Source organism: Populus trichocarpa, chromosome 13 (genome assembly GCF_000002775.5).
Source record: "Populus trichocarpa isolate Nisqually-1 chromosome 13, P.trichocarpa_v4.1, whole genome shotgun sequence".
Lineage (NCBI taxonomy): Eukaryota > Viridiplantae > Streptophyta > Magnoliopsida > Malpighiales > Salicaceae > Populus > Populus trichocarpa.
The window spans coordinates 5,854,702-5,877,954 of NC_037297.2; the positions used below are offsets into that span (position 1 = coordinate 5,854,702).

Genomic DNA, 23,253 nt, shown 5'->3' on the forward strand with positions numbered 1-23,253 from the left:
ATTCTTCCTGTTATACCTGGAGGAACAAAGGAAGAAATAATTAATGCTTCTTTTAGCAGCTCATCGCTTTGGTCTGCATTCACATTCCTCACTTTGAATCAAAATATGCGACTATCAACTGATGGTTTAAGCCCAGATCAAAAGGAAGAACTTAGACAGTTTGCAGAGTGGATACTTTTAATTAGTGATGGACAACTATGTGATTTGGCTATTCCGGATGATCATGATGCAGCATTTATCAAAATCCCATGTGAACTTCAGGGATTGTCCGATTGCAGCTATTGTCTCTGCCATATATCCTGACATTTAAAGGGCTCATCTTGACCCGTTCTATTTTAAAGAGAGGGCAATTGTTACACTAAAGAACCTAACTGTTTCTGAGATTAATAATTTTATCCTTGATATTATACCTGGTCATAAATACAGCTTTCTTAGTTGTGATTCTATCCAAACAACTTCTGGCGACATTGACAACATAGATTTATTGTATCCAATTGAATTTATCAACCAGCTTGACTTTAATGGTGTGCCTCAGCACAATATTTCTTTGAAAATTGGCACACCAATTATGTTACTTCGGAACCTTAGTCCCTCTGCTGGTTTATGTAATGGGACAAGGCTTATTGTTACACAGCTTGCCGAGCGAATTATTGAAGCCCAAATTATTACTGGTTCTAACATTGGAGATCGAGTTTTTATTCCACGAATTGTCTTTCCAGTTAATGATAAAAAATGCCCCTTCACAATCAAACGAAGACAGTTTCCTGTTAGGCCTTGCTATGCTATGACTATTAATAAAGCCAAGGACAATCACTTAAGATTGTTGGTGTCTTCTTGAAAGAACAAGTTTTCAGTCATGGTCAATTATACGTTGCTTTATCAAGAGTTACATCAAAGAATGGGCTTAAAATCATTTCCTTCGATCATGAAGGAAAACCATCATGTTATGCCAAAAGCATTGGTTACAAAGATATCATTCAATTATTACCAAAAGGTAATCTTTTTATTCGTTGTTATATCTTTTCTATGTTAGGATTTTCTAATCACAAGCTTGAAAATCTATGAGTCTTCTTGCAACATAAAAAAAAATCAAATTTAATTGCATTTGAACTATCATATATTTAAATTTTTACTTCTTTTTTTCGGTGCATGCCAACAATAATTTCTCATGCTTCCCTGTTTTTCATAAAGTCTTTCCATGTTTTTTTCAGGGTAGTCTTTCGCTTCGTCTGCTTGATCAACAGCTTTGCTGCCTACTTTTGCTACTTCATGTAAGTACTTTTTCTTTGACAACAGGGTTTTTTTGTTGCTTGACTGGCTATCATTATGGTCTACAATTTCTTCCCTCTTAGTCCACTTCACAGACTTTCATTAGTGATGAAAGAATACATCAATGAAAAATTAATTTGATAAGTTTAATTCTAGGATCCGATTGCTCCTTCAGCTAACCCTGCTGTGTGTACTTTTTTCATGCATTTAAGGTCCATTCTCTTACCTTTCCGAGCAAATAAGACAATTTGATATCTCTTAGTTTTTTTTTTCCCTTTTTGATGTACAAAGATAGTGTTTATGTTGCCAAAAAAAAACTTAATGAGCAAAGGTTGCTTCCCTTCTAAATATGATTGCAATTATATTTGTTTCCATGTTGCATAGACTGACCCACAAGAAAATATGATTTTAAAAGATATCAGAAATTGTTTGATAAAATTCAATAACAAAAAAATATAGTCCTAAGGAATTAAGAGGAAAGACATCTTACATCACTCTGCCTTGAATGAAGCAAAGGATGCAATACGGGAATGAGAAGCAAGTTGAGCATAACATATCTTCTGCGTCACTACTTTACTCAAACGAGATTCACCAACACAAAGAATATCCTTTAAGAAGTACAGATCATCAACAATTCTATCAGTTTTTAAAAGTAGGTCCTTCCTTCTTTGATTAATGCCCATCTCCCTGCATAAAAGGGAAACATTCTTCATATAATATAATAATATTATTATATTATTATTATTATTATTATTATATTTTATTATATTATAATTATAAACTGCTCATTTTTTTGTTTTATTTTTTTCGTTCTTTTTCCTTTTTCATGCCTTTATGGCTTTTTTTACTTTTTCTTTGTGTTTTTTTCTTTTAATGAATTTTTTTTGTTTAATTTAGTTTGTTAATGTTAAATTTTATTTTATTTAGTTATCAGACTTTCATGACACGGATCCCGAGTTTGACGGGTTAACTTAGTTTGACGAATTAACCCGAATTTTTTTTCTCTTTTTAATTGATTTTTTTGTTTAGTTTAGTTTGTTAGTGTTAAATTTCTTTCTATTTAATTATCAGACTTTCATGGCACATCTTCCGAGCTTAATAGGTTAACCCAGTTAATTCTGGGTTAACCCGTAATTTTATTTTTCTATTTAGTTATCAAACTTTCATGACGCGAATTTAAGGTTTGACGAGTTAACCTGGTTTGAAGGGTTAACCCAGTTAATTCATAATTTTTTTTCTTTTTCTTCATTTGTTTTTTCTTCATGTTGGTTTTTTTTTTTGTTTTTTCTTTTTAATTAATCTATTTAATTATCACACTTTTATAACACGACCTTACAGCCAGACCCACATCCAAGGCTCTTGGGTCCGCTGTTGCAACTAAACTCAATTAAACTTGAGTCGTGTAAGTTTAATATTATTATTAATATTATAAATATTACTCTTGGGTCAAGCGTTGCAGCTAGACCAAAGACTCTTGAATATATCTTTGCTGAAAGACCTAACACTCTTAGATCTTAGTATTTTTTGATGTTTTTTATGCAAGGAAAAAAAATAACCCGTGGCATATGCCTTTGTTTTTTTTTTCTTTTCCTTTTTAAGCCTTTTACTGTGGACTGCACAGTGTAGTCCACAGTGAAAAAGCTAATGCCTTTAGTTTTTTTTTTTGTTTTTTTTGTCTTTTTGTCTTTTTTAATTATTATTTTAATTTAGTTTTTTAATATTAATTTTTTTCTATTTAATTATCAGACTTTCATGACATGAACCCCAAGTTTGACGGGTTAACCCAGTTGATCCAGATTTTTTTTTCTTTTTCTTCATTAGTTTTTTTCTTCCTGTGGGTTTTTTTTTCTCTTTGCTTTGTCCTTTTTAATTAATCTTTTTTTACTTATATATAATAATAATAATAATAATAATAATAATAATAATTATTATTATTATTATTATAACATATACTAAAAGTACTCAGTGTTTCACTGTGCACTGCAAAGTGAAACGTTGAGCTGTTTTTTTTTGTTTTAATTTTTTTTCCTGTTTTTATTTAAATCCTTTTCTATTTAGCTATCACACTTTTATGATACGGATCTCAGATTTGACGGGTTAACCCAGTTAATTCAAATTTTTCTTTCTTCATTAGTTTTTTCCTTCTTGTTGGTTTTTTTTCTTTGTTTTTTTAATTAATCTATTTAATTATCACACTTTAATGACACGACCTTGCAGCCAGACTCACATCTAAGACTATTGGGTCTGGTATTGCAGCTAGACCCATTTAAACTTGGGTCATGTAAGTTTAATGTTATTATTAATATTATAAATATCACTCTTAGGTCAGGCGTTGTAGCCAAACCCGAGACTCTTGGGTATAGTTTTGCAAAAAAACCTAACACATTTATATCTTAGCGTTTTTTAATATTTTTTATGCAAAAAAAATTGAAATTGAGGGAACATACTTTAAAGCATGGACAAGGTTGTCTACATGGGTACATTACTCTTTCAAGTTATGAATCAAATATGAGAAGTAACTTGAAACTGGAGGAGTTGTTATGAACTGATAAACCATATCATCACTAACTGCAAAATCAAAAGAGTAATGTTGCAAGCTATCGATGACCTGTTCAACATTCATAAGGAAACAAAGATAATAATAAAATACCATTATATATTTTGAGAGTCAATGCACGTATAACAGTCTGAATCATCTTTTCCCTGTGCTGAGCAAATTTAAGAGCCTCGCTGTATAGGGAGAAAGAGACAACAGCATCCTGCAGTAGGATAAATACATAATAGATAGACTTAGGTCAGGCCTCGCAAAAATTAAATCTTATTGGTACAAAAACACAGAAAAAACACAATAATGTTGAATGCATGCAAGCAAGAGTGCTGGAAAAACTGGTAGCAGCTCCAATACACTCTGGTTCCAATTAAAACGTACATGTGCATGTTTGAAACCCTGCTCTTCTGCTAAGTGAATTCAACACATGGACCTGGGGGGAAAAATGAATCATAAACCTTCAATTTAATCAAAATGATGACCGCTGACATTTCATAGAACATCAGATCAACCACACACAGCATCCTTATCTGACAAGTATATAACAAAGGGCACTGGGAAGCGAAACTATTTTAGCTGTAGTTTAATTAAACCAATTTTCTAATTTGATTTCATTAGCATAACATTACACAAAGGGAACTTATGAAAAACTTTGACCTCTTAATTTTTTTTGCCAAGTCTTCATAAAGAAACAAATATGTGCTTGATAACACTATGGCTGTGTGGAAGCATTCTGTATGTTTTTGCAGCCTCTATGCTGCTCTGGATTGGTTGGTATTATTTAAGAATAATTTATATATTAAGTATATCAAATGATTTGTTTTTGAATTGTGTTTTGCGGTTTCATTGTTATACACTGAGAAATTAATAGAATGCATGGTCAAACAACTTTTTTATTTTAGTTGCTTTATGATTCATTTTTCATTTACAGGACATGTAGCTATGGACGATCATGACATACATGTGCTGGATATTGTTTTGCAGCTTTTGCTAAAACTCACTTCCTTTAACAGCATTCGACTTGATTCTTGCTAGCACTGCTATATCCACCTCTTTTTTAATTTATTAAGCACTTTTTTGTTCTAGAATTATTGGATGCCAAATATTTTTAACTCAAGATATTATTGCTTAACAATTACGTTCATTACCTTTTAATGAATTTAGATCCTACTTGCATGCTAGGAAAGTTCTTCGTTCTCTCTCTTGCTATTAGATTTAGGTTTCATAAATTTATAATTATGAAGAAAGCTACGGCAAGATTGCCCACAGCAGCGCGCGGCCATACAAATCATTTCAAAAAATAGTATGAAAGATCTGTTAGGTTAATTCTTGATTTTTATTGTTTCTAACAATTTATTTATTTCATATATTAATTTCACCTCTGCCATACATGTATATATATATAAACAACTGCCATACATGTATTAATGGTATGAATAACATTTCAGGAAATTACATGGGATTTATGCTTTTATGATGACACTTTCCTGCCATATTGTCTTTATATTTAGGGATTTAAGGTCCATTTGGCTCTACTATTGTCTTTATATTTTAATCTTATATTTAGCTATTCGCTTATTTGTTCAGTTTTTGCTTGCTTTTTTTATGCAGAGTAATGGCTATTCATTTGTAGAACATTAAAAAATATGTTTTCTACCCTTTAATTCGAGGTCGGGTATGTCGTGTTTGGGTTCCAAAACAAAATGGACAAGCAACTAACTTCAATTGTCTATTTGTTGATCGCGAGGTATGCAACATATCTACTAATATGACCTTTGTTATTATCTTATTCAAAGTCTTGCCTCTGTTTACATTCTATTTTTTAAATTGCATCTTTTAAAAGCAATGATGTATTGAGCTTTTATAAAATTTGAAATGGAATTAATCCCCTGAGCATAATTATGTTCAAATACTTACATAATATAGTACCAAATTTGCTACATTGTTTAGTTTGCCACCCAAATGTTTTTCCTATTTCTATACTCTGTTCAAACTTAATAAACTGACCCTAACTATGTAGAGATGCTGAGAATAATTCATTCATTAATAATGGTGGTTTAAAATTGTTACCGCAAGATAATTATGCAGGGAAGCCATTAAACAAAATTCTCTTCATTCTTCTTCTAAGATTATAACCAAAAACAACCAGCAGTTGTTGTCTACATTAACAAAACAAATTTTTAACAATAACATATACATACATGCTATCCACGAGGAAGATGATTTTATCAATGTCACCTAAAAACCAAAGGCTATGATTTTACCATGCTCAAAATTACTTTTTCTACTCATCTATCATTCTACATATTTTAACCTTACCATTATGCATTCACACCAATTATTGCTTCTTTTTTTTCTGAGCAAGGGTGGTGCAATACAAGGATCAGCTAAAACTATAGATGCTGCACATTTTGCTTCAATCATTACTAAGGGTGACTATTATGAAGTTAAAAATTTCTACACCTTTGAAAATCGATACATGAATACTGTTATTAGCCATGAAGCTGTTATTGATCTTAAGTCTGACACCAAAGTCACTCGCCTCGATTCTCTCCCACTTCTATTCCACGATATTACTTTAATTTCACTGATTTCACACATGTCCTTAACAAAGGAAAAGAATCACGACTTCTCACGGGTATTCTTCATTGTTACCCTTCCATAGCAAACTGTATCATGCATAATTTTTTTCATTTCGCTAACATGATTATTCAATGAGTTATGTAGATGTTCTTGGTAGACTAAAAACAATACAACCGATTGAGAAGATTTTGGTTCGGGGGCAAACACTTGAGGACAAGACGGAGTTCATTCTTGAAAATTTACGGTTGATAATAAATTAAAATTATTTATTATATTAAATTCCTCCTAGCATTAGTCTAATTTACTTTTATTTTGTTTAGAGGCGAGGAGCTTCGCATTACTTTATGGGGTGACATTGCTAGAAGCTTTGATGAGGCTTCTTTGGAAAAACAAGATTCTCCAGTCATCGTTGCTTTTACTGGTTTTCGTGTCTATGAATTTAGGGGTATACTTAACTCTATGATCAAAGTTACCATGATTCCATTTTCTTAACTTTTCAATTAAAATTTCATAACCTCCTGACATTAAATATACACCAGTAAATATGTATTTGTTATATTCTTTATAGGATCTGCAAATTTGATTGGCACTGCAGCTTCATTTTGGTATTTTAACCCAGACATACCAGAGTTATTAGCATACAAACATTAGTAAACTTTTATATTCTTCAAACTTTTTACATTTATTCAAATCCAATTTATGTATTAATATTTAAATTAATTCTCAACAACTTTATCTTTATCTTTACGTAGCTATGCTCAAATGCCTGTTCACTTGCACCAGCTGCCTCCATCATCACGAGCTGTTCTATCATTAGAAACTCAAATAAATGAAAATAGGAGAACAATCAGAGAGATCCTCTGTATGGACCCATTCAAGCACAAGGTATTTATTATATTTGTTTTTAAATATTTCTTATTAGAAGCAAAACAAAGCTGTAGAATTATTTCTAGGAAAAAAATGACTTATAAATGACTTTATACGATCTTACATATGAGAATTAAGTTAATGTGGTTGTCTCATATTGTTGATTTATTGCTTGGAAAAAACATTCCTTCATCATAATTTAGATATATTTGTTCGCTTACCATGAATACATATAGATAAGTTTTAATTTCTATTCATTCGATTTGCTAATACTCCAACTAAATACTATCATTATGATTATAGTACTATTAACAATTGCCAACTCTGCATCACCTTCATTTTTATAAAAAAAATTGTATGACTTTCTACTTTACTTGGCACGTGCAGAATGAAAGATTTACATGCAAAGCTTTCATAGTGGATTATGATCTCTTCAAGGGATGGTGGTGCGAAAGCTGTCCAGATTGCAACAAGCCACTCTTTGGACTGCCTAATAATTTGCGATGCATGGAGCATGACTATCCAACCTCTGCGCCAGTTCCATGGTTCAACTACCATACATACCAAGACAACCTTGCATTTTCAAAAGTTTTAAGCGATTTTCCCCCTGCTTTTATTTCGTTATTAACTAAAACACTTTTTCATGTCTTTTAGGTTCAGAATTAATTGCATCGTCAGCGATGGTCAAGATGTCACGAACTTTCTTCTCTTCGGCAAGACAGCTGAGTATTTTTTCAATACTTCAGCTCATCATTTGGTGTTCGACAAAAAATTCACTGACCCATTTATTGTTCCACCTCAAATGATTGAGAAATTAAACAAAACAAAAATATTTCAACTTCGATTTGGAGCCTACAAATCTGTACTCAACATATGTGAAATATATGTTTGCAACATCTTCAATGACATTGCAACTGAAGCATATATTGACCCGACTAGCCCCATTAAAGTTGCTGACGCAACAGGCCCGATAGCCACTAATGCTGGAAGTTTCATACCTGTCACCCCTCCAACACCAAACCTTGCAGATCCATTGAGTGTCGATCAGTCTCAAATTCAGACTCTAGCTTCACAGCAGCACACCTCTCAGCAAAAAGACACGTTCCATGATAGCTGTCATACCTAGTCAAAAAGAGCATTAATCTTCACTGATGTTAGGCCGCACGACAGGTATGGTTCGCTTGCTCACACATAAACAATATTTCATGTATTGTGCCATAAATTTCTCATCCTACGCGATGCTCCTTCAACCATGATAATTTTATTTGTTATTTCCCAATACAATGATTATGCACCAGCCGAGGCCACTGTCTCATTTGCTTCATGTACATTCCTTTAACAATTATTGCTTGACTGTTGTGCGAATATATAAATGGTTTTCCCTTTCATTCTTAATATGTTTTTCAACATCCAAATATCATCATGTGGAATCCTTTTTCAACCATATCATTGTTTTAATTGTTATTTTCTGATTTCAAGATGTTGGGCTGACTGACACCACTATCTTATAATTACTCTATATTCGTTCCTATAACAGTTATTACTTAAGTGTTCTACTAATAAATAAATTGTTTTGCCTTTCATTCATATTGTTTACATTTGCCATTGCTTAAGTACTTCCTTTTAATATATGATTCAGCACCCAACTTCCCCAGCCAAAACCCTTGAAAGATTATGCAAACTCATCAAAGGAACGTCTCTACGAAGATGACGATGATCCTACACCAGGACTTCCAAAGAAGCAACTCCTCTCCATTTCATCACCTGAAAAGGTATGCATCTACAAACCACCTCTTTATTTAACAAAAATTAAATCAATCACAATCAGCTATACCATTCTCACTTTCTAATTGCCTTCCCTTCTTTATGAACTCATATACTCAACAACAATTACATCTTTATTTCTCATTTCTAATTTATCTTTAAGAATATTTAATGTTTATTGCTTTATGAAAAATTTATAACTTACAGTTACACTTATCTTTTGCTGTAGGGAAAAAATTAGCATTCAGTTAATCAATGCTTTCTTATCCAACATCGCAAGCTGATTGGACGTCTTCATCATCTGCTTTGTTAATACAACCTACCGCTCATTGACGTCCAGTTCTCTATCTATATGTATAAAGCATAAAATATTTAACTCTAGATACTTTTGTTATACTTGGATTTAACTATCTTTACTTAACTTTTGCAACTAACTTTATGAATGTGATATCTTTTGCTATATAACATTTCTAATTAATTTATAAGTGTTTATCAACAAAAAAAATATGTTTGTCCAAAAAAAAAAAAAAACTTGCGAATTTTAACACCTGCAGCATCGCGCGGGTATAAAGCTAGTATGTGTGCTAAAGTGTGTGTGCGGGAAGAGAACATTTAGGGACATGGAAGGCATTTTAAAAAAAGTTAATTAATTATATATATATATATATATATATATATATATATATATATATATATATATATATATATATGAGTGCAAGTGAGTGTGTGCTGGAAGGAGAAAAAAAAATAGAACAAAACTTGCTTTTCAAAGAGAAAGAGTCATTCGGCCAGGAGAGGAAAAACCAATTCAAGCAAGGCAAATTTTTCAATTCAAAAGTGTTAAAGCTTTGGGTATTGCTTGGTAAGGTGCCTTCACACTTTTAAATAAGATTCTTGAAGAATTAATGCTTTAAATTGTTTGAACTTTGTGAAATGAGGAATTAGAGTTCATGATAAATTTTGGGGAAAATTATAATTGGTTGTGAAATTGTGTTAAGATTATTAAAGTGAGTAGAGAAAGTAAGAAATTATGGTAAATGAAGCAAAATTTTAGGTGTTCTTGAAGAAGGGATTTTTTTTAAAAAAAATATGATAATAAGAAGAATAAATTTTAAGAATTTGAATAAGATGATGAGTTTGTATAGGAAAGAGATGATATTAATGTTAAAGAGTGAATAGATCATGAATTTTTTTTATGTTTTCCTTTAATTTAAATTTTGGTAAAATAAATTAAATAAATACATTATATATATATATATATATATATATATATATATATATATATATATATTGTTTTGAATGATGAAATGAATTGTGTTACAATGTGGAAATTGAAAGGATAGGAAAGAAATAACAAAAGGAAGAAGGGAATTTTCATGTTTCTCTCTAAATTTTATTTTGGCAAATGAAAGGATAATTGGAAGGATTTTATTTATTGAGTGTGTCAATATGGAAAGTAGAATAATGATGTGATATACTTGTCAATTCAGGAAAGGCTACCAGGCCGTCACCACAGCAGGGAACTTCGGCTCGAGCTTAGTCATCAAGTAATTACACGATCCTTGAATTTAATATTAGTCAATATGTATTTTTTTCTTATCTGATTATTTATGGTTGATATATTAGAAATTATTATGTTGATTACTTGAGAAAATAAGATATGCGATGTGATGAAATAATTCCTGAATTAATGGGATTAATGCCCTGGTGAATGGGCGTGATGAGGAATTAATTCCCTGGTTAATGGGATTAGAACCCTAATGATTGGGCAAATCATTGAATTAATTACTAAATTAATGAGTTCAATGTCCTGGTGAATGGGCGTGATGAGGAATTGAGTCCCTGGTTAATGGGATTAGTACCCTGGTGAATGGGTAAATTATTGAACTAATTCCTGATTTAATGGAATTAGGGCCCTGACAAATGGGCGAGATGAAGAATTAATTCCCTGGTTAATGGGATTTGTACCCTGATGTATGGGTGAAACGTTAAACTAATTTTTGGATTGATGACAATAGTGCTTGTTGAATGGACTGGTAGAGAAATTAATCATCTATTGGTGAATGTAATGTCGAGTTAATTGGGCGATAGGAATAATTATATTTTGTTGATGTTAAAAATAAAAAATAAAAACAAAATCATAGATTATTCTGAAATTTAATTGATACGTAATACTAGATGAGTAAGTTAATTTAATGATCTTTTGACTAAATTTACAATAAAGAAAGAAGAAAGTACAAAGAGTTTTATGGATTTTTTTTCATTTGTCTAATTGAATTATTGTATTAAATCTATTTTCAGGTACATCCACCTATCGGACTGAACAGTATATTAGTTTCCTTATATTTTGTTGGATATCATGTTGTAATGAATGAATTTATCATTTTGTTATGTAATATAATGCGTTTACAGTTTATTGAAAGCTCTTTTGTGTAGTATAATCTTGATTATGAATTTTTTCTTTAATTATGAACTTATTTCGATTATAATTTCGTTAATGATCCTTATTTGTAGATCTTTTAATGGTGTAATGTACTTCAGTTACAATTTTTAGAATAATTCTTTAGATTGCATCCATGCCAATATGGGATATTGAATTGTTTTAGACATGTGTAAATTTGATTATTGAGAAATTGTGATGTAATGAGAGGAGGATGTCCTAGATGATAGGACGAGTAAGAGATTTGTTAATTGGGGATTGTGGAAGAAGAGTCGATAACTTGGTACCTCAAAATATAGAGGAAACTCTGCTGAATTTTTATTGATTACAGGAAAAAAAATCCCTAATTTTCATTGAATTGTTGTGTCCTTGCTCTTTGTTTGAATACAAATGTTGGGATTGTTACATGTTATCTTTGAACCTGGTGATTAAGTTTGGTTATATATGAGGAAGAAAAGATTTCTAGCCTATAGGAGATCAAAGTTGTATCCTCGAAGGGATGATCCATTCCAAGTTCTTGAATAAGTTGACAATAATGCATACAAGTTGAATCTTTCAAGTGAGTATAATGCTAGGCATTACATTCATCGTTTCTAATCATTCTCTTTTTGATATAGGTGATGATTTGAGGTCAAATCCTTTTAAGAAAATAAGGAATTATAAGAATCAACAAGCAACACCATATGATCTATTATATGTTCTGATTGGGCCAATTACAAGGGCAAAAGCCAAAAGGATCAATATAGTATTCAATAGGATTATTCAAGAACTTTGAGCAAAAAGAACTTTGAGAATTCCTTCTAAGATGACGTTGAGCATTAAGTTGAGTTTTAAGGATGATCAAACTCTGATTAATGTAATCCAAATTACAAATAAACAATTTTAGCTTGCTAGATAAGACTTATTTTCCTTATGGCTTGCGAATTTGGGCTAAATTTTGGTTTGGAGCTGGTTTTCCTCGTGACTTGTAGATTTGGGCTAAAACTCATTCTAAGAGCTGGTTTGGGCAAAATCCTAATTTTATGTGGATTAGCAACTTATTTATCAAAAGACTTATAACATAAGTCTTATAGTTATTAAGCCTAGGGCTTTATTATTTTATTTTAAAAGTATTCTTAAACTAGTTTATAATTGGGTTTTAATTTCAACCTAATATTCTACTATGGTTTATTTTATTGAACTATAAACTCTTTCTTTGGTTTGTAAGTTGTGACAACTTGATGATTTCATAAATAATAATGGAGATGATTTCTCTTGTTATTGGTTCTTCATTAAACTGTACATAACTTATCAAATATTCGTTCTTTGTGGCAGTCAACCTTTATAACTTTGGTTCGGGTAATCATTATAACTTTGATTTTGGCTTTTTTATAATGGTATTCAATCTTAATTGTGGGTTATAGGAGTCTTACCCTTTGGGTTTGTATAGGTTAGTCCACACCTTTTTGGTATTTCAATTATTTAACAACAAGTCTTACTTTATATTCATCAATAGTTTCATTATCTTTATTTTCCTCTTGAAGATCCACTTATGACCTAATAGTTTACTTTAATGTGAAAGATTCACTAGTTCCTATGTATGATTTTACATAAAGGATTCAATTTTATTATTGATTGCCTCGTTTCAATAAAAAGCTTCATGATAAGATATTACCTCAGAGTAACTTCGAGGTTTATTTTCTAACAAATGTGTTATAAAACCAGGACTACACATTTTTATTATTCTTTACCCTATTACTCATTATTGACTCAACTTCATAATTTTCTATTTGAGGATGACTATTTAAGCTTGCTTCGTTCATTCTTTTAAAAGAATAGATTTTTTGTGACTTCTTAAAAGAGAACATATATTCAAAAAAACGTAGTATTTCTTGATTTCATTATTGTTTTGTGATGAATATCCTCAAAACTTGCTTTTATACGAGAAATTGATATGTATTTCTATTGTAAGTGTATCCAATAAACATGCAATCCATAATTTTATGTCTTATCTTGATCTTTCTAGGATTATATATTGTCATATATACAAGACACCCTTACACTTCGAGGCATTTGTAAAAAAAAGTTTTCTATTTTTTCATAACTTATATGGTATCTTTTCCAACTTCTTATGTGATACTTTATTAAGTATATAGTTGGTAATCAAAATTTCCTCCCCTACAAGTTTGAAGGTGCTCCCGAACTTATTGACATGACATTCATCATTTCTATAAAATTTAGTTTTTATGTTCATCAATGTTGTCACACCCGGACATTGTGGTGACCCGTAAAAAAATTTATCAATCTATCTCGATTTGGAAAACGAACAGATATCTGACATCTTGTTCTTTTCGGGGAAAATGTCTTATTCAATGAGTCGCCACCTAATATTATGGTCACTAGGAACCCTAACTGGTCAACAGATATTCTACGGTACGAGACTGATTATGCGAAAGGAAAGATATTATTACCCCTTAAGCATCCTACCTGAGGCAAGCTGCATTGCTGGTTTTGTCTTAAAATTGCTAAGAGTTTGTTGTATTATGCTTTTCATGGTCCACCTAGGATATTCCTGACTCTAGCGTCAGTGAATAATCAACTCCAAGTATTTCCAACTCTGGCGTTGATAAATATTGCACAACCCAAAAGGTGCAGTATTCCTGACTTTGACGCCAGTGAATAAATCCGTAAAATTCTGTATTAAAAGAAACATAAACTATTTTTTTCTTTTTCATCATTTTTTTGTTTATTTATGTAGCCCGGTCTCAAAACTAAAAAAAAGGGTTTGGGTCACTGGTCCAAACCAGTGACCCGGCTGGCCACTGTTGCATGCATGCTTGAACAACTCGCGCATGCATGCTACAGTAGTAAGGTAATTAATTTGGAAAAACAGGGGAAGAAAGACTTAACTGGCAAGGCAGCGGCTGGAGGCGTTGGTGGAGGAAGACTGGCCGACTGCTTTCTCTTCCTCTTTTGTTTCTTCTTGTTCTCCACTGATATTCCCTCCTCTCTGTTTGTCTTGTGCTTCCTCATTTTTATGAATCTGTTTTTGTAACAATATAGGACAAAAACACTGGCGACGATCGAGCAACCGCTCACGATTGAAAATCTCACTTGTTGTTCTCTGTGGTGTGGTCATTCTGGAGTTGCATGTCGCTGCTGCCAGAGGGAAGCTTGCGGTGTTGGGCCTGTTGAAGACATTGCACTAGTGAGGACAAAAACGACAGGGTAAAGGGCTGTCACGGTTGAGGATGGCGGTTTCCGGTGTTGCTGAGATCGGTGCAGCTGCTTCAATGGAGGATCACTGGATGTTCTCAGTGTGGAAGAGCTGTTGGGGCTAGTGCCGCTGCGGAGTGAAGGCGAAGACGATGATGATGGTGATGGAGGGTTGCCCGACTGCTGTTGCTTTCCCCTCTGTTTTTTTTAGTGTCTTCCCAGTCTTTCTTTCCTATTTTGTTGCTTTGTGCTATTATTGGGAAATGAAGGCGAAGATGATGGTGATGGCTATGGATGTTTGTTCGAACGAGAGGGGAGGCTAAAGCTGGTGTGGTTGCGGTTTTGGTCTCAAGCTAGAGAGGAAAAGAAAAGCCATAGAGGGCTTGCTCTAGCTGTTTTTTAGTGACTAGGGAAGAAGAGGAGGAAGGAAGCTGAGGGGAGGGGGCGACGGCGGCTAGTCTAGGATTCGGTTGCGCCCCCTCCTTTTTTTTTGGTAAATGTCTTTTTTTTATTTATCTTTTTTATAGGGTTTTTGGTAATGGCCTTCTCCAGGTTTTTTCTCCCTCTTCGGGCCTCCTTTTTTTGCATACACCAAGATCTGTATTTATAGTGCAAGAGTCTCATTGCTTGCGAGAAAAGTCTCAATCAAACTCATTCTTTTTTTTGAAGTTCGAATTAGAATCGAATTCGAAAGCAGACAACTATCATTATCTTAAAGGTAAGGATTATCTTGAAGGTAAGGATTATCTTGAAGATAAGGATAGAATGACAAAAGCACATTGTAGTCCCTAGTTTCCGTACAAGTTGACAAATCACTTTTTTTTTTAATTTTACATTTTGAACCCCGTAAAAATTAAATTAAAAACCAATGGGCCAAAATTAGGTTACAACAAATGTTATTTTCTCTAGTGAATAAATAACGATAATTTAATAGATAATACCATTTTAGAAATATAAGTTACTAAAATAAGCTTCATAATCAACACTTTTATTGCTTATTATTACCTTTATCTTTTTGTTTAGTTAATTTTCAACTTTATTCTTGTGATGCTTAAACATTTCAAAATCTCCATCTTTGCTTCTAAGCAAATTGGTATAACAATAATTGTGCATTCATTAATAAAAAATAATATAATATTTTTTTTATCTTTAGTTTGCATAAATTTTAAATCACCAATAAATAAATTTAGAGGTTCACCACTTGTTTTAATTGTTTAAAAACAAGTCCTTATAAATTTTAATTCTACATAAACTTCACATTTATAATTTTTAACAAAAATCATTGTTGGTAATAACTCCAAATTAATTAATAATTGTATAAAATTATAATTTACATGTCCTAAACTGACATGCCATATATCACAAGCCTCAAACAAGCAAGAAGAAGATGCATTATTATTATTATTATTATTCATCTTTTCCGTGGTTACAATGTCATTACAATCATTTTGAAGATGTAAACACACACACACACAGATATATATATATATATATATATATATATATATATATATATATATATATATATCACCTATAAATATCAAATGTTTAGTGACTATAAATTTATCACTTTCAAAGATCATTTTGAAACTATTTTTGTTCAATAATAAGCTGATACTAAATTTTTCTAACATTAGCAATATGAAACATATTGTTGAGGTTGAGAAGCTTTCCAAAAGTGATATTCAGTATGACCTTTCCAATGCTTAGTACCTTTGAGGTTGATAGATTTTTCATATGTTCATCATCTACCTCTAAGTAAGTGGAGAATATCTTTTTTGTAGCGACCCTGATTTTTATATTAATTTTTAATACATTGAATAGTTACAATCATGTAAAAAGAGTTGAATTATATAAATATGTGTGTGACATAAGCATGTTTTTAACTTGCTTTGATAAATAACATTTATGCTTATCCTATTATACTTTATAATCCTCATGTATCATTGTACATGCATGTTTTCCTATTGAAAACTTGATAATTAATCAAAACAAGTTTTATCTCAATTTAACAAAATTTATTTACATAATTTACGACACTTAACATGTATTTAAATATGCTAATAGAAATTCCATTTAACAAATAATGAGTGTATCTAATTTATAAAAAATTTGGCAGAAATTTTCACTATACAAAGCCATATCCAAAATTTTATTCCATATTTAACTACTTGCAAATTCAATCACAAACCATTCACATTCAATTAATGCAACCCATACTTATATAAATATGGCATCAAGCTCATAATCCATCAATCTCATCAAGAGCATTTTGGCACAATATACATATACATATACATAGTCATACAACTATACTTAAGTTTAAGCTAATGCTATATAACTAATTACATCCCTAAAAGATTAAGAGATATCATCTCTCTTACAATATAAAAATACTTGAAATAAATATAAACAATAAACATACATACAATATCATAGTTAAATTTTTTTAAAATAGCTAGGTAAAACTAATTAAAGTAGAGCTTGATGTCAAGATGACAATGGCATATGAGAAGAACTGTAAGACACATGATTCATATGAAATTTCTAACTTGAACGTAACTATGAATCATTAGTGGTAATTTTACATACTATCCTTTAAAAGACATAGAATCCACAATTTTGGTATTATTGCCCCCTAACTTTATATCAAATCCACCTAGACAAGAAACGTGATTCTGAACTGCTGCTGAGTCGTCAGACTTATCCACCAAGGGGTTTGTGGAATTTTTGTGGATTGCGTTGGGGGAAATCTGCTAAAGCTAGGTAGATAGATAGACTCATTTCCTGCTTATAAAGGAGAGCAAGAAACAAAATCAAACGATTGTTTTTTAATCAACGTCCTTTTTTCTTTGAGGTATGTAGATATTAAGAGTCCTCTCACTACCAGCCACCAGACATTATCTGGCTAGGTCTTATCAGTATCAACAATGAGAAGAAAAAAAAACCTCAATCATTTCTTAGTCTTTTACATCTTGTTATTACTTTTAAACCCCTGCAACTTTTATTGGTTAATTGGTATGTATTAATTCTCGTCATTAATACATATATTATATCCCACCATTTTCCATCTAAAAGCATATTCACGTATGATTTTGCCCAAAAGGCATAAAATCTATAAATCTCTCGGCCTAAAGGCATAACACTCATAATATATTGTCTTGAAGGCATGATACTCATATATTTCCACCTTAAAGGTAGAAGAAAATTTACATATGTATAAGCAACATGTATTTTAACATGATAAGAGTGACTTAAACAAATTTAAAGATAAGGGGTGAACCTTTGCCTAAAGCTCTTGTAATGCATGCTCTTTAGAAAATATGTCCTACACTGGATGCTTCTTCTACAATTTTCAAACAATAACAATTAATTTCTTGTTTGACCAAACATATAAATTTGTTCATTTAACAACCAATTTAGCTCATCTTAGCCTATATAACATACACATAATTAATTCATTCTTTAACAACAATATCATTGCATTTGGCCATTTGTACATCTACATGCTTACACACTATTTGGTTTAACAACCACCACTCATATGCATATTATTTCAACTATAATAGCCCATATTTACTCACACAAACATTGTCATCATAATCTCAATTACAATGCGTTTATGGTTGCTATAGCAGCCACACTCTTACACATCCAAGTTTCCATAACAACCTTTTTTCTTCTTTTATTTGGGCTACCATAATAGCACGTTTTTGTTTCTATTTAGGCTACCATAACAACTTATTTTTCTCTCCATTTGAGCTGTCGTAATAACCCAATTTTTCCTCCATTTGGGCTTATTGTATATGCTTCTTTGTTCACATAAAACCCCTAAAAAAATTAACCCAATTCCATGTCTCATTTACCTCCAAGTTAGCTAACATTTTTTGCCACACACACACACACACATTTATTTTATCATTTTTGGTTCCCGTCATCAATTCACACCCAACACAAAATTCTATATTTTTCTTTTCTTCCAAAGGTATGCCAATAAGGATTGAAGCATATAATAACTTAATTATTCAAACCTTATATAATTAAACTTTCCAATCCTATGTAACCAATTTGGTTTAGGCATAGTTTTTCCCATTCCATACTTTCACACAACCAAACATATTAAAACAATAAGTTTAATCAAATTTCCAATTTTTCATCATTCAAATGTATAGCCGTCTTCAGTACACTTTTAGCGAACCGAGTTAAAACATCCAAAACCAATATCAAACATTCCTAGCATCATTAAAAACATCAAATATCATATAATTTCATTATAATTTCCATGAACTCCTAAAATCTTACCCATGGTCGGGCCACAATAGGGATTAAATTCCCAAAATTGTTTTCAATTCATCCAAATTACGTTTGTTACAACATTTCCCACACCAAAATAACTAAAAGATTAATCAATTACCATTTTTATACCAATTTACACAAACCTTAGAAATTTGAAATATGAGGGTTTTCTTCTCCTCACCTAAAAATAAGAAAGAAATGAAATTAATTGAGGGTAAGTTCCTCACATTTACTAATTTAACTCAATTTAATGAGTTTTTGCAAAAACCTCCAAAAAATTCTCTTTCAATTTTTAAGCTTTCTCTCTCTATTTCTCAAACTCCCAACCTCTTTCTCTCTAAAGTTCTCTAATTAGGTTTGTTTTCTTAATAAGGTTCACTTGAAATCACTCCTCCAATCTATAAATTTGAAAGAAACTTTTATAAAATGAAGAAATGAGAGGAAATTCTGAGCTCTTTCCCCCTCCAATGGTCGTCGACCTCTCTAAAAAAAAGAGGGAATTTTTATTTTAATTACAAGAATGTCACTTTTAATTGCCCTATGTGTTATTTTTAGTCAATTACCTACTCATCGGTGTTGTTCGCATACTGATTTATTACTTTATCTCGTTCGAGATTTTTAAGCTAAGTTACTTAGAACTTTCACCCCTAATCATAATAATTTTCTCTTAACTTATTATTTTTTCTATTGTGGATTACATTATTTAACATTGATTTATAAATTTTAGGTTGGGGGTTTACACTTTTCTTGGTATAAACATGGCTTGTAGCACCGGTATTAATCAACTACTACCCAGGATTGTTGATTAGGTTGACTGTGGAGACAACCATCGACAAGCTCATCTCCAACACTTTATTTGTGAGGTTATTAACCTTAATGACATTAGTTTAAGTGATATCTTTCAAGGTTGCCTTGTTGAGCCCTATTTATGCAATTATTGGCTTATTGTCTAGTCTTATCATAGATAAAGCATTTTGCATTGAATTGTTTAGCAATTCCATTTCACTTCACAACAAGATTCTTCTTTGATTTTTATTGTTGTTATTTGTTGTTTGTTCAATAATATTTGCATTTAGAGTCAAAAAGGAAAATTTAACTCTTTTTTGGGACAACTTATTATCCTTTTCTATCTTCAATCTTGGAATGAATTTTCCAACTTCAATGTTATTATGCTTATCTTTAAGGTAGTTATTGAAGTCTTTCTAATATGATGATAATTTTTCAATAACTACATTCACTTGAAAAGATTCACTCATAACCACATCTTCAACATGAATATCATGCAAGATGAGTTACAACTCTTGAACCTAGCTAATTATATTCCGTGAATCGATTATCTTGAAATCAAGAAATTCATTGACTATGAGCTTTTTCATGCTAGCGTATTCAACCTTGTACTTTCGATCCAAAGCTTCTCATAATGCCTTTACACTCTTGATTAAACTAAACATATTATACAATGTATTATCCAAATCATTTAAGATTTAATTTTTATATATGAAATAACTATCATTCTATGTGTCCACACTTGTCATAATAATGGAATTAAATCCATCATCTGACAAATTTGACGCATCTTCAAGCAAGAACTTCGTTAAGTTCAAGATGGCTAGATATGATAACATCTTTTATTACCGCTTCTTAAAGTTCAAATCAATGAATTTTTTAGGTTTCTCATTATGCACTACAGAAGATGATGGTGGAATCTTAATTACCGAAGCAATACTTGTTGTAGTATTTATCAAAACAACATTGGTTATCATAACCATTTCTTAGGTTGAAGACAAAATGACTATTCTAAAACAATAGATAAATGTATACAAAAAAAAAAAAAAAACAAGTAACAAAAATATAAATTACTTAACCACGAAACTAAAATAAATAATTAAAAAATTAGAAATCAAATGTTTTAGACTTAAAATTGTTAGGAAAAATCACAATTCATTATCAATTCAATTTTCATATCCAAGTTTTGTTCTAATTAAAGCAAATAAACTAAAATTGCATACAACTTAACAAACTAGATTAGATCAAATTTCTAGCATAGAAATACGTAAAGCTTTAAACTAAATTATAACATTAACAAATAGAGGCAAAACCTTAAGATTGCTAAATAATAATGTATTTTAATGTTTAGTTTTACAAGATATGATCTGCATGAACATAAAACTAAATTTCTTACTTTGTTAATTTTGTAAACTTAACTTTTTTTTATACTTATCAAACAAACACTGCATCTCTAAGGATAAAATAAGCATACAACGAATTACATATAATCTATTTCAAAAATAAAATGTATAATAAAACCTAGTTTAAATAGAATATTTAGCACACTTGCTTATTGAAGTACTTAGTATGTATAAAAATAGATGCATACCATGTTGTTATCAATTATTATGTCTCGTGTTGTTAAGGCTTTATTACTCGGCAATTGAATTGCAATCAGCTTTGTAGGATAAATTTATTAGGAAAAGCTATTTGCACTAAGATTCCATAAAAAATATTATCAGTTGGGGTTGATTTGTAGTTATTAGGGATAACTATAAATTAGACCCCAACCTATTATACCTATCATAAATTAAGATGAACTTGTGAAACTTCACTAAAAATAGCTTAAGCTATTAAGGTTTTGGTAATTTAGTGACCATTGTTGATTTAAAAAAAAAAAAGATTCATGTTAAATTAGAATTTTTTTAAAAAAAACAAATAATGATGACTATCCTTTAAAAGATAATAATTTTAAAATCATTGGATAATGTATAAAAAAAACATAAGTAATACATAACTAAAAAATATAAAATAAAAAACAAGATGGTCTATAGCTATCATTAAAAATGGATTCTTCAACCTTCAATCATTTGAAATGATTATTCCTTTTTTAGAAGATTAGAAATTTGAAATATATGAAGTAGTAATTTCATCCAAGAACCATAAAAACCCATTAATTAAATTCACTAAATAACACTATTATAGAACTAATCTTTATAAAAATTGATCCTATAAAACCACATCTCATAAATTAGCAAACTCACGTTATTAGCATCCAAAATCAAAGATCTTCTCAACATCTACAAATATGAATCCACCACCATTATAAAATCCTTCATCACTACTAAACATAAAAAGCATCTAGACATATTTCAATGTTTGAATCTTATATACATTGATTGAGTTTTTGCACTTAAAAAGAAAAGGATTATGTTTAAGGGTTTTGAGTAGGGGTGTTCACAGTCCGGTTTTAACCCAAAAATTCAACCAAGCTGGAAAATAGTATTTTTTGTTAATATAACCCAGACCGAACCAAGAATCGATTTTTTTTCGGTTCGGGTCGGTTTTTTAGCATTAAAAACCAGAAAAATCGGAAACCAATAAAGATTTGTGGAGGCCTTCGTGAGTGCTGGAATGAGATTCCTTGATTATAAGAATAATGAAGTCATATGTGGGCAATAGATAGATTCAACTGTTAAAGAGAATTATTCCTTCCTTGAATAGCCATCAACCTAAAGCTTCTCCCTTGATTTTCTTCACAAAGTCCTGCAAGTGTGGGGTAACCAAGATATGGTCTCAAAGATTCAAAACTTAAAAGTAAGATTTAAAATTAACATACGAGAGAAAATGAGAGAGAAGAGCACAAAGAAGAGGGAGGGAGGGAGGGGTGGGGCGGCTGGAAAAGGAAGAAAGGAAAGGGGCGGCTAGAAAGAGGGAAATTGATAAAATGATTTAGGGTTAGGGATGCTTTTTTTATACTTTTTTTAAGTTATTTAGATTTAATTAAACCGGTTCGGTTTGGTCCGGTTCAATTGGTTTAAACTTTTTTAAACCAAAACCGAACCGGACCGGGTGGTTTTTTTATTTTTTAATCGGTTTTTTCGGTTTTTTCTATTGGTTCAGTTTTTTCAGTTAATTGTTTCTTGATTTTTTCAATTTAATTGGTTAGTCGGATTTTTTGAGCATCCCTAGTTTTAAGTGAAGAAATAACTACAAAATGACGATGAGATGAGAAAAGAGTGAACAACAATTAGATCAGGAGAGGGATTAATGATTTCTATTTTTGAAAAACATTATCATTATCGGAGAGATTGAGATATTTTTTTTATATATTATGTCAATATAATATATATTTTTAAATTAGCTCCAATTTAATTTACTTCTAGCATGACATTTAATAAATCCAAATAATGAGTACGAGGATGTTTGAAAGAGTGGTAAATGTTGTTTTTCAAAGTATTTTTTGCTTAAAAATATATTAAAATAATATTTTTTATTTTTTAAAATTTATTTTTGATATCAA

General features: G+C 30.9%; 1 protein-coding gene across 4 annotated transcripts in view; it reads left to right on the forward strand.

The window, feature by feature from the left end:
* Nucleotides 1-23,253, forward strand: part of LOC7482406 (tubulin-folding cofactor A) — an 84,282-nt gene that overhangs the window by 31,793 nt on the left and 29,236 nt on the right. The window lies entirely within an intron of this gene.